Source organism: Protopterus annectens, chromosome 1.part1, assembly GCF_019279795.1.
Source record: "Protopterus annectens isolate FY-2018-M chromosome 1.part1, PAN1.0, whole genome shotgun sequence".
NCBI lineage: Eukaryota > Metazoa > Chordata > Ceratodontiformes > Protopteridae > Protopterus > Protopterus annectens.
The window spans coordinates 443,943,848-443,958,223 of record NC_056726.1 but is presented as its reverse complement, the minus strand read 5'-3'; the positions used below and the strand labels follow the sequence as shown (position 1 = coordinate 443,958,223).

The 14,376-nt window shown below is 41.2% G+C and overlaps 1 protein-coding gene across 1 annotated transcript in view; it reads right to left on the bottom strand.

Moving 5' to 3' along the window:
* The window catches only part of LYST (lysosomal trafficking regulator), a 3,825,950-nt gene extending 3,815,998 nt beyond the window's left edge, over positions 1–9,952 (bottom strand). Inside the window, exon 1 of the mRNA XM_044075805.1 lies at positions 9,797–9,952. The gene's annotated coding sequence lies outside the window, so the exon portion shown is untranslated. The remainder of the gene's footprint in view (positions 1–9,796) is intronic.
* Positions 9,953–14,376: the final 4,424 nt, after the last annotated feature.

The following is a 14,376-nucleotide window of genomic DNA, read 5'->3' as shown; positions in this document are numbered from 1 at the left end:
CACACCCCAACACCCCCCCTTGTAAACACACACACACACACCTATGCACACACACCTGTGCACGCATTCTATGTGTACACACACTGTGTATGCCGCGCACACACCTATGCATACACACACACACCTATGCAAACACACACACACACCTATGCACACACACACACACACACACACACCTATGCACGCACACACACACCTATGCGCACACACACACCTATGCGCATATACACACCTATGCGCATATACACACACACACCTATGCTTGCACACACACACACCTATGCACATACACCTATACACACACACACACCTACACACACACACACACCTATACACACACACACACACACACACTCCTATACGCGCGCGCACACACACACACACACTCCTATGCGCGCACACACACACACTCCTATGCACACACATACACTCCTATACGCACACACACACTTATGCACGCACACACACACACTCCTATGCGCACACACACACACACTCCTATGCACACACACACACCTATACACACACAAACACACTCCTATGCACACACACACACCTATACACACACACACCTATGCACACACACCTATGCACACACACACACTCCTATGCACGCACACACACTCCTATGCACGCACACACACTCCTATGCACGCACACACACCTATGCATACGCACACACACACCTATGCATACGCACACACACACCTATGCACGCACACACACCTATGCACGCGCACACACCTATGCACGCGCACACACCTATGCACGCACACACTCCTATGCACACACACTCCAATGCGCGCACACACACACACACTCCAATGCGTGCGCACACACACTCCAATGCACACACACTCCAATGCACACACACACACTCCAATGCACACACTCCAATGCACACACACACACTCCAATGCACACACACACACACTATGCGCACGCACACACACACACACACACACACACCTATGCGCACGCACACACACACACCTATGCGCACACACACACACACACACACACACACACCTATGCATACACACACTTATGCACACACACACACACACCTATGCACACACCTATGCACACACACAGACACACACACACCTATGCACACACACACTTATGCACACACACACCTGCACACACACTCCACACCTATTCTCACACACACACTCCACACCTATTCTCACACACACACACACACCTATGCATATACACACACACACCTATGCAAGCAGATACACACACACACCTATGCACGCACACACACCTATGCAAGCACACACACACACACACACACCTATGCATACACACACCTATGCACACACACACCTATGCATACACACACACACACACCTATGCATACACACACACCTATGCACACACACACACCTATGCACACACACACACCTATGCACGCACACACACACGCACCTATGCATATACACACACCTATGCACGCACACACACACACCTATGCACGCACACACACACACACCTATGCACACACACACCTATGCACACACACACCTATGCGCACACACACACACACACCTATGCGCACACACACACACACACACCTATGCACACACACCTATGCACACACACCTATGCACACACACACACCTATGCACACACACACCTATGCACACACACCTATGCACACACACACACCTATGCGCACACACACCTATGCATGCACACACACACACTCCTATGCATGCACACACACCTATGCACACACACACCTATGCACACACACACACACACCTATGCACACACACACACACACCTATGCACGCACACACACACACCTATGCGCGCACACACACATGCACCTATGCATATACACACACCTATGCATGCATACACACACACCTATGCACGCATACACACACACATATGCGCACACACACACACACACACACACACACACACCTATGCACACACACCTATGCGCATACACTCACATACACCTATGCGCACACACACCTATGCGCACACACACCTATGCACACACACCTATGCGCACACACACCTATGCGCACACACACACCTATGCGCATACACTCACATACACCTATGCGCACACACACCTATGCGCACACACACCTATGCGCATATGCACACACACACCTATGCGCACACACACCTATGCGCATACACACACCTATGCTTGCACACACACAGAAAACACACCTATGCGCATACACACATACACACACACACCTATGCACACACACACACACACACACTCCAATGCGCGCACACACACACACACACTCCAATGCGCACACACACACACACACACACTCCAATGCGCACGCACACACACACACACACTCCAATGCGCACACACACACACTCCAATGCGCGCACACACACACACACACTCCAATGCGCGCACACACACACACACACACTCCTATGCACACACACACCTATGCACACACACACACCTATGCACACACACACCTATGCACACACACACACCTATGCACACACACCTATGCACACACACACACCTATGCACACACACACACACACTCCAATGCGCACACACACACTCCAATGCGCACACACACTCCAATGCGCACACACACACTCCAATGCGCACACACACACACTCCAATGCGCACACACACACACACTCCAATGCGCACACACACACACTCCAATGCGCACACACACTCCAATGCACACACACCTATGCATATACACAGACACCTATGCGCATATACACACACACACACCTATGCATACACACACACCTATGCATACACACACAAACACACCTATGCATACACACACACACACACCTATGCATGCACACACACACCTATGCATGCACACACACACACACACACCTATGCACACACATACACACTCCTATGCGCACACACACACACACACTCCTATGCGCACACACACACTCCTATGCGCACACACACACACTCTTATGCGCGCACACACACACTCTTATGCGCGCGCACACACTCCTATGCGCACACACACACACTCCTATGCGCGCACACACTCCTATGCACACACACTCCTATGCAAACACACACACACCTATGCACGCACACACACACACTCCAATGCGCACACACTCCAATGCGCACACACACACTCCAATGCGCACACACACACACACACTCCAATGCGCACACACACACACTCCAATGCGCACACACACACTCCTATGCACACACACACTCCTATGCACACACACACACACACTCCTATGCGCACGCACACACACACTCCTATGCGCGCACACACACTCCTATGCGCGCACACACACTCCTATGCGCACACACACACACCTGTGCATGCAGATACACACACACACACACACACACACACACACACACACACACACCTATGCACACACACACACCTATGCATACACACACACCTATGCATACACACACACACCTATGCACGCACACACGCACCTATGCACGCACACACGCACCTATGCATGCACACACACACCTTGCACACACACCTATGCGCGCACACACACCTATGCGCGCACACACACACACATGCACGCACACTGCGCACACACACACACACCTATGCGCACACACACACACCTATGCGCGCACACACACCTATGCGCACGCACACACACACCTATGCGCACACACCTATGCGCGCACACCTATGCGCGCACACCTATGCGCGCACACACACACACACCTATGCGCACACACACACACACACACCTATGCGCACACACACACCTATGCATACACACACCTATGCGCGCGCACACAAACATATGCACACACAAATATATGCACACACACACAAACAAATGCACACACACACAAACAAATGCACACACACACAAACACATAAACCTATGCACACACATACACAAACCTATGTACACACACACACACACACACACACGCGCGCACACACACAGACACACACGCAGGCACACACACACAGACCACTGCTTACCTGGATCAGTAATCTACATGGAATAAAGCTGTCCTGCTTCCCCTCAGTGGATTATTCCTCATCCCCCTATTTAAATGCACAAGTGCATGCTGCTACCTAGCACTGTACAATAAAATATTTTCTCATTGTTCCTTAAAATAACTTGCACTCTGCAGTGTTAAAGTAACTTGCAATCTACAGTGCAGAACCTCTATGATGAAACAATATCCTAAAGGAGCAGTGTACCAGGCTATTTATGAGGCTGAATGAGCACAGACCCCCCCCCCAACAACAATATATAAATATGGTGCCAAACATGTTGCTTGCCAGTAATACAGAATTTGCTCTCAGGCTATAGGGAACTCTATGAATTGGACAAGACTACCTTGTAAGCAAGAATAGGTTGCCTTGTGGAAAGGTTGCTTTCTGTGGTTCACTAAAAAGCTGCATCATTTTGTGCTGCCTTGGGAAACAGCAGCAAAAACATAACCAATAAAAATGTAAAACGTGCCCAATCTGGCAAGTTATACTCCAGAAAATGACACATCAATCATCCTGGAGTTGTAGAAAAGCACCAGAAAAAGATGTTTTCCTTTTTTTTTCAATTTTAAAAGCAAACCAGGAGTTTGTAGCAAAGGTCTGTGGTTTAAAAATCAACAACAGTAGAAAAGAATAAAACCACAGTCCACCAGGGTAAAATCAAATGCGATTTATTGAGTGTTAGCACTTTCATATACAAACCCTTCCTCAGGCAAACCACACAACATAAAACTGAGTTTAAATACAAGAGCGTATGCAAATAAGAGCAATCATTCAATTAATCAAGTAAATACAGAAATACTGAAATTTAAAAGTACTAAAATTTCTGAATAAAAGGCCTACGCCTACTTAAAAAAAGGCTTTAAAAGGTACCATGCCGTTAAGCCCTGGATACCTATTTGCCCCTAGTTCAATTATCCACCTAGTCTCACAATTCTCAGTATTACTAGTAATGTCGTCCTTTCTCCCTCCCAAATTAACCTGTTGCAATGCCAAAAACAGAAAATGATGTCCTGGACATCTTTCTACATGTTGGGAAAGTGCATTACGTTTATCCTTAAGCCTGATGGCTAATAAGTGCCTCAATATTCTGTCCTTAAACCTACAATTTGTCTTCCCCACATAGAAGGAAGAACAATCTACACAAGTAGCTAGATATACTATATTCTGGGACAGGCAAGTGGCCTGAACTCTTTGGGTATATTCCCTCTGTGTAGTGGGTTAACAAAGGTACAAGATCTATTAATATATTTGCAGGCTTTACATCTTTGACATGGAAATGTTCCTACCTTACCCTTTTGTCTCTCATCACTATGGGGTTTATCACAAAGGATCTGCTTCAAATTTTTATTCCTCTTATATATAAAATGTGGGCTACACCCCCACCAGTTCCTTCAGAGAATCATCTATTTCTAAAATTCTCCAATTCTCTTTAATGATGTCTTGCACCCACCTGATATCACTGTTATAGGTTAACTGTAGGGGCACTTTACTTCTTACATTATTATCATACCATTTACTCTGTTTATTGTGCATATTATGCCTATTGGATATGCCTTGATTGGAGAACCAAGGTGCACTCTTAGTGCCCCTGGAACCCACAACATCACTCATTACCCCTTTTAGCTCCATAGGTTTATATCCTCTGGTTATCAGCCTATTAGTAAAAGTCACTAATTCTTCCTGTATGACTTCCTCATCAGTACATAACCTCGACAGTTGTAAGGATTGTCCTTTCACTATGTTACGAAAAACAAAGCCTGGATGCATACTATCTTTAGCTAAGAGTCCATTTTTCCAGCAGGCTTTTCTAAACACTTTGGTGTTGAACACTCTCTGCCCACTTTGCTCTATCTTTATGTCCAAGAAATCAATTTCTTTGTAAGAGGAATTAACTGTAAATTGTAAAAAATAGTAGTACCTTCCAGATATCTGACAAAATCCAGCAAGGTTTCATGAGTGCCTGCCCATAGAATAAACATATCGTCTACAAAAACGAGTGTAAAAAGCCAATTGCTGCTCCATTGGTGTGCAGCTTCAAAAATAACCTCTTTCTCCCACTGAACAAGTACCAAACTGGCGTAAGAGTTCACACAGGGGGTCCCCATAGCGACCCCCCATTTCTGCCAAAAGTACAGCCCTTCAAAGAGAAAGACATTATATTCCAAGACAAGCTCCAAGGAGGCTGATAACCTGCTGTATATCATTCCCATTAAAATGTACACTTTCAAGCAATATCTGCTTAACTGCTCCTAAGCCATATACATTGGGTATAACTGTGAATAAATCACATACGTCCAATGTCACTAGTAAAAAGTTCTTATCATAAACACAAGTTCCTAAAAACTCATAAATCTGTCAAAAAATGGGCACTGTCTCTCAAAATCCTAGGTACTTGTCTCATAATCGATTTCATACTTTATTCAACCCACATGGAGCAATATTCAGTGACCCACCTCCTACCCGAAACTATGGGCCTTAGGGGTGGGTCAAGCAAACATTTATGTATCTTCGGCAGCGCCTTAAAAACAGGTACTGTCGGGTGTTCATCAATAATGAAATTGTATATATCATCTATGATAATACCCATCTCCTTCAAGTCACTCATTGCTTCTTTAACATGAGAGATAATATGGTTAACGGTCAGTCCATCAATCTTCACATAGGCAACATTAGTAGTAAGCATAAGTTCTATTTTGTCATTACAGAACACAGTGTCCATTAAGACAACAGCCCCTCCTTTATCTGCTGGGCGCACTGTTAAATGTTTATTTTCTTGTATTTCCTTAAGGGCTTGTCTTTCTTCATATGACAAATTATAAAAAGAATCACTATGCTTATAGCACTTTCACGTATTTGTTGCTCGCATGTCCTAATGAACACATCAACTGTTGAGTCATAATTAGGTATAAACAAACTAGGTTTACGTAAAGCACCATGAGAGGAGACAGCTAAGTCACTATCACCAAAAAGTTTATTTCTCAAATATAGAAAGAAATCCAGGACATCATTTTCTGTTTTTGGCATTGCAACAGGTTAATTTGGGAGGGAGAAAGGACGACATTACTAGTAATACTGAGAATTGTGAAACTAGGTGGATAATTGAACTAGGGGCGAATAGGTATCAAGGGCTTAACGGCATGGTACCTTTTAAAGCCTGTTTTAAATAGGCGTAGGCCTTTTATTCAGAAAGTTTAGTACTTCTAAATTTCAGTACTTCTGTATTTAACTGATTAATTGACTGATTGGTCTTATTATTTGCATAAGCTCTTGTATTTAAACTCAGTTTTATGTTGTGTGGTTTTTGTCTGAGGAAGGGTTTGTACCTGAAAGCGCTAACACTCAATCGCATTTGTTTTTAGCCTGGTGGACTGTGGTTTTATTCTTTTCTACTTTTTTTCAATTTCAAGAAGTTTCTTTTTTTTACTCAAGTTGTAGTGTCTTCATTGCTCATTCTGGTCAGTGTGGATGCATGATGCTTGCTTGAATCTCACATAAAATATGCATGTTTTCCTCTCTTACCTCTATCATTCACTGAAGAAACGGTAGTCTGAGAAAAAAAAATTGTTGGCATATGTGCCATTTGTTTTCTAGTTACATTACTGATGGACTCACTTATTGTTTTTACATTACTGATCCATAATCAGAATATTTATTATTTCTTACAATATGCAGATAACTTCCACCCCAAAAAGGATGAAGAGTACTTTACATACCAATGTAAATAAAAAATCTAATAGAATTTGGTGAAGAACAACAAAACGCACAGAGCCACACAGTTCACGAGTCTAACATAGAAAAGCCAGGCTGTCTTTTGCATTCAAGGGTTTGACACAAAGTTCATTTGATTTGAGTGAATGAAAGCGCTCACAGATTAAAGTTTTGGTTTGCCTTTGTAGCTGTGGCCCTTTGTTACTTATTTTATTAGTGCTTTATTTGTTGTATTTTCGCACTTCAGAGAAGATGTCTAACACTTGAGCAGGAGTACAGAAAACAGGTCATCTAGAGACTATGTCAGTTTACGTTGTTCAGGAGAATCAGAATATGACGTACAGCAACTTGAATTGTTTATCAGTACTGTTAATAGAGACAGTATTCTGATATTGTGAACATTTAATAAAACATACAGTGTTTGGAGAATACATTCTTAAAAGTGCACAAGACTTGAACCATAAGGGAGAGACTGACACCTACTCAGCACGAGCTTGGGTAATTAAGACTTTCATCTCTCAGTCTCGTTGCATACAGTGTTTCCAGCTAACTATGGTACAGTACAGTATTATCAAGTCTTACACTAGGTATACAAGGTAATGTGGAGGTTAAGTGTTAACCTCTGTATCTCACAGCCCTAGGGACTAGAATTCAGTTCTGCCCTTTGTCACTGTCAATGTGCAATTTTGTACGTTCTCCCTGTGCCTAAAAGGGTTTTCTCCAGGAACACCAGTTTCCTCCTACTACCCAAAAACAATGCTTCACTGCACTGGACTCTCCAGGTATATGTGTACAAGTCCTTAAGGCTCAGATCATTACTAATGAAGATCCAAGAAAGATAGTCCAATTAAAAAAATAAAAATAAAATTCAGCACATTTGTGCAAAATCCTTTTCAGGTATGGCACACACTTTGTGTACCAGAAGTCAAATAATTACCAAGTTTTTTTCTCCCTAGTGGGTTACTGCAAGTGCATTTTTAATCAGTCCACTTTTATCAATGCCTCCCAGACAATAATAAAGCAACCACATCTGTTCTCATCTACAGCAGTGCTGCATAGCTCTAAATCTCTTATCTTCAGAATCAAAGGCCCCATTAGGAATGCATTTTCTTTAATATTAGTACTAGTAGTTTAGAATCGAGCAGTCAGGGACAAATCCAAAAATAATCAGGGATAACCAAGGACACAAATATTACTGGCAGAATAAGAGGATGTAAGCTGATGTACATTTTCTAAAGTAAAATAAGTCTATAACTCTAATTGTTGTCATTATTTAATTCATCACCTTTTCTCCAACAGTCACCAGTTTTAGCAGGGATTAAGAGGGACACAAAAGACTTGAGACAAAATCGGGGACAGTTACGAGTAGATACAAAAAGATGTAGATTACCATGCATTTTCTGAATTAACATAAATTTGCAACATTAATGGCTGTCATTTTTTTTTACGTGTGATACCACTTTCTCTAAAAAAATAAAAGTATAAAAAATAAGAGTGATGGAGCAAAGCGTTCTGCCAAAATCATGGGCACCACTGGTCGCTGTAAACCTTCCAAAGTAAACATTTCTGAAATGAGTTGTACCAGATTGATGGCAAGTACAATGGTGCATAATCCGTATTTCACCCAAGCTACCACGTCTACAACTGTTCCCTTTAGCGGTGTCAAAACTTACAGATTCTAAATCTAGTCACAATGGATTATAACAAACTAACGTTGACAATACCCTGACCCCATATACACCTGAATTAAGTTATCCGTTATAGCACACAAGAAACTGTCATAATGTATTAACAACCCACCCCTCAGCCGACAGTTCGCTATGCTGTGCCACCCTGCGCCAGTCAACAAAAATAAGCCGTCTGGTTTAAACATCAATAACCAAAAACAACTTTCCATTAGATTGCTTATTTCTGAAAGCTATAAAAACACGTTGCAAGCTGCGGTAACATCGATAATGCAATTTACGTCCCAGCGTCCATACAATGTATAGCGGTTGCCCAGTTTATGGACATCAAATCCCAAGAGTAATATGAACTAAATGTTATCATATTTCCTGGGTAACTTGAAACAGTAAACAAATACCTGCCAAAGGCAAAAAGCGCTCCAATGTTGCGGAACTGTCGATCTGTGGAAAATGCAAACCGACAGCAATTGAAACAAATAAGGAGTTCAGTACGAGCCACAGACTTTGCATTAGCTACAGATGTATGGGTCGCATCTACAACTGTTCTTACACAGTTTGAGGTAAGGAAGTAACGTCAAGTCAATGGGAATCACATAGCCCCCACCCCATCCTTTACACATTTCAAGTGACGTGATTTTATGGAGCTTTATGGGAAATGTAGTCCTTGACTAGTAATCGCTCAGCGGTCTGAATGTTACTACGTACTACGTTACACTGCATCTTTCAGTAAGCACGAGGCATACCTTTTTAACATCATAGTTACCGCTACAATTCTGGACAAAGACGAAAATAATGTGGGGAGGCAAAGGCCCTTAAAAATCAGGGACACATTTTTTGAATATTGTTCTTATAACCAATTTGCAAATTCTTTGTTTAAATCTTGTAGAGTTTTATAAATAAAAATCAGATTTGTATATAAATAAGTAATAATAAACTTAGTTTCCAGAATAACATATTTTGCATTAACATACATTTTCCGAAGGATATTAAGTCTGAGATTCAAACGTTTGTTATTATTTACTAACTCCAGTCCTCATTGATTTGTCAGAAAACCAGAAAATGTAGGATGAACAGGTCAACAGGCCAAAAATATATGTCAAAAGTATAAACATTCTGGGCAGTCTTTCTTGAACGACGTATCCACACCAAAAACGCAGCTTTAACTGGAATGCCTGAGAACATTTGTCCCTGTAAGCTATAATTCTGCACAAGTCTGATGCTTGTTCTGCTACAGTTATTAATTTAAAGAATTAACCAGTTCACGTTTATGCCCCTTCTCCGCCGGAAAAGTATGTTCCTACCACCCTCAGCACGCGCGCACACACACCTCATGCCTTTATAAATTATATTGTTCACTACATAGAGATGGGGACAAGAAAACACAAATGTTACAGCGTGCAATGTGGTGGGAAGCTGCGTAATGGGAGTGGGTGGGGGGCCAACCCCCCCCCCCATCAGCTTGGGTTAGCACCTATGATTTATCCGTTTTTTCGTAGCACAGCACAATCCCGTTACCCAACAAAAACTTTAAAATTGTATTTGTTCTCAAATGTGATTAAAAAAACTATTTTCTAAGTTTCAGCTAACATTTGCTTCTGGATAAAACCTTAATATTTTATGGAATGGCAGAAACAACTCGAATTCCACACGAGCAAACATTTATTTTGGCAAAAAAAGTTGAAGTCCAGTTAAGTTTACTTCCAGCTATGGGTGTAGCCAGGCATACCCATTGTACTCAAAAGTGAGTACATTTTTTCTGTGTATCTGTCAGCCAATGTATAGTTCTAACAGTACATAACTGCTCAGAACCGTGAAATATTGTCTACTGTACGTTGCTGTAGAAAACATGCATTCTTAAAAAATGTATCGCTAAAATTGCTTTTTATGGTTACAAAACGCAACGACTGAAACTAAACTCCCTGTATGAAGGACACAGGGCAGCATTTAGACAGCTGAGTATATTTTTAAATGATAGGAGGGTGGTAAGGGCAACAGCATAAATTCTGAGTACAAAATACACATTTCTGGCTGCACCTCTACTTCCGGTAATAGCTCCCTGCAAGATCTCACGTGCCCATAAAAAATCCCACTTTGAGCATTTAAAAATGTGGCACCCCTATCAAGGACACACCTCTCATCTCTCCTTGATTTGACTCAAATTATTTCCATGTCCCTTTTAATCCCCCCCTAAACTGGAAACTTTTGGATAAATGGCGGTGAATTGATGAATAATAACACCGATTAGAGTTATAAATGCTGTTTCAGAAAATGTGTATTAATTTTTATTCTCTTATTCTGTCAATTCAAAGTCTCATGTTAAGGGAACTAATATTTAAACGTGTTCGGGGACGTCAGGGTCTTTTGAAATCGCCGTTTTTCCCTCAGAAGTATCTGGACACAAGTTCTCAGATGAAGCGGCAACCTCGGAGTTAGAACAGGAATGTGTGTACAATTCAGCATTTCAGTTAGACGCGCACTGCAACATCCCTTCCCTTGGATTTTTGAAAAGGGTCGCCACTGGAAATAATATGGTTCTATTAATGAATACTACGAACAATAATGAACTTGTCGCACTGATTGCTCTAAAGCTCAAATGGATGTTTGAAATACAGGTACCAGGCGTCTGCTTTATTTGTTTATTTTAGGGTTGCCACCTTTTCAAATGCCCAAAGTGGGACATTTGTAGAAATGTCAGATTTTGCAGGACAAAACATACCCCTGACCAGTACAAATGACAGAACTTCACTTTTCTGCCAAAATAAACACTTATTATTGTAGCATTTGAGTTGCTTATGCTATTTCATATAACATTTAGGTGTTTCAGATAAAATAACTGTTTTATACGACTATTAAAGAAAACTTAGGAAATATTTTTGTCCTAAAATCTCAGGACATTTCCCATTTTTTTTTTTAAATTTTGACAGGACACATCTGCCAAAAGAGGGACTGTCCCTCGCATAGTGGGACAGGCGGTAACCCTAATTTATTTATTTGAATTCATTTTCCTGGGTAGTGCACTGATTCGTGCGGACTGACTTCACTCGTTGCCCGGGAGATGCACTCAACACTACTGTTGGTGCAACCATTCCAAAATTGTCATTCAAAAATTCAAACGCACACTTAACCTCAGACTTTTGTATATTTCCTGCTACTGTTTACTGCACCAATAAGAACAGTGAGTACTTTTTTTGTCTGACTAGTTAAGTATTTAATTAACTAAATTCTTAGACTTGTTAATATTAACAAAAGGGTACTATAAAAATAATAAGAATATTATATAGAAAAAAGTACAGTGGTGTTGCATTTGCTGTGTCTGAAAGCTTTACTATTTGAACAAATATTAAAAACTATCATTTGACATAATAAAAACGTTATAATTCCAGGCAAGATTTAACCAGTGTTACCTGAAAAAAATGTTGAAAGTGAGATGAGTTAGATGGTCTAGTAGGAGCATAAATACCCAATTGCTTCTAAATCATGTTTTAAGGCGTTTTTGAGTACGTCTGGCACAGAAGCTTAAGACAAGGCACTGCTCTCTGTCATTCTGTGGTACAAGTTTGGTTGCATCATCCTTCATTTGCCTACCTTAAGCACGTATATAAGCAGACAAAGACTGTTTTGCAGAAATTGGGCTAGGCAGGCTTCTCAATAGTCTTCCTAGTAAATAGGTTCATAGCTGTATACTAGGCTAATAACTACTGGGGCCTTTATAAGCCTAGCTATGCAACCATCAAAGGTGAGAATCCAACCCTGTATATTGTACCTGTAAGGTAAACATCCTAACCATTAAGCCAATACTGCCTAAACTTTTTGCAGAACTAAATTGTGATATGCCAGTGAGGCTGTGTACTGTACAGTTTTGCTAAGGTTGGATGTTTTGTAGAACATTGTATTTTCACATGTTAGGCATTTGTCTTTCAGATTGTTAAGTATATTCTTTTTTTATGTTGACTTTCAGATAGTTAAATATAGTCTTTTCTATGTTGTTACAGTGATGACACTTAAAACAGACCCTGGTTATAAACCAGACTTCCTTGTTACAAGTTACTTTTAGTTTTGCAATTAAGGTGTTAAGTTTGTTCCTAATAGTGTGTTATTTAACTATTTAACACAGGCACTGGGGTTATTGTCCATTATAACTCCCATCAAGTACTTTGTGTATTGCAGTTTTTCTGTCAGGATACCATTCATTGCTTAAGATTTTGATTCTTTGTTTTTTTTTTTTTTCATTTTTTTGACCAAATAACATATATTTGTTCCTATTTGGGTTTAAACTGAGATCTGATTAACTTAACTGATGTTAGTCTTACAAATACCAGCAGAAAATGTAATTGAGTTATATAATACCTGCACTGTAAATGTATGTTAACCTTACATGTTCTAATGTATCTCATATTAACAATATTGTATTTTGGAGCTTTTCTCCCCTGGCCTCCTCTGAAAATGGGCTACTGGCCCAGTCAGACACTCCTGGTAAACAAATATAAAATAAAATAAATAATAAAAAATACTTACCACCTTAACAATAGATCTTAGAAGTATTCATTGGTTAGTCATTAACACTGAGTGGTGTGACTTCCTTATTGGAAACTGTACTTATTGGTTAGTCATTAACACTGAGTGGTGTGACTTCCTTATTGGAAACTGGGGAAGCTACCACTCGTGCTTCAGCGGGGGGGTGGGGGTGGCAGGACTACATGACAGAATCAGAGGGGTACCCTCCACGGCAACCCATTGCATGTCCTTGGGTTCAGACATTAGAGCAGCATAACAAATAATCTCTAATCACCCTTGGCCTGTGATAGGGAATAAGTGGGACAATTGACCAGGATGAGGCTGATGACTGACAGACAGCACGGGCAAAAAGAGAAAAATCTGTGCCACTTGCTCATACAAGATATCATGGTGACTGATTCTCATGTTTCTTTTATCATTTCTACCACCCTTTGAAATAAGGAGATAATATTTATCATTAAGG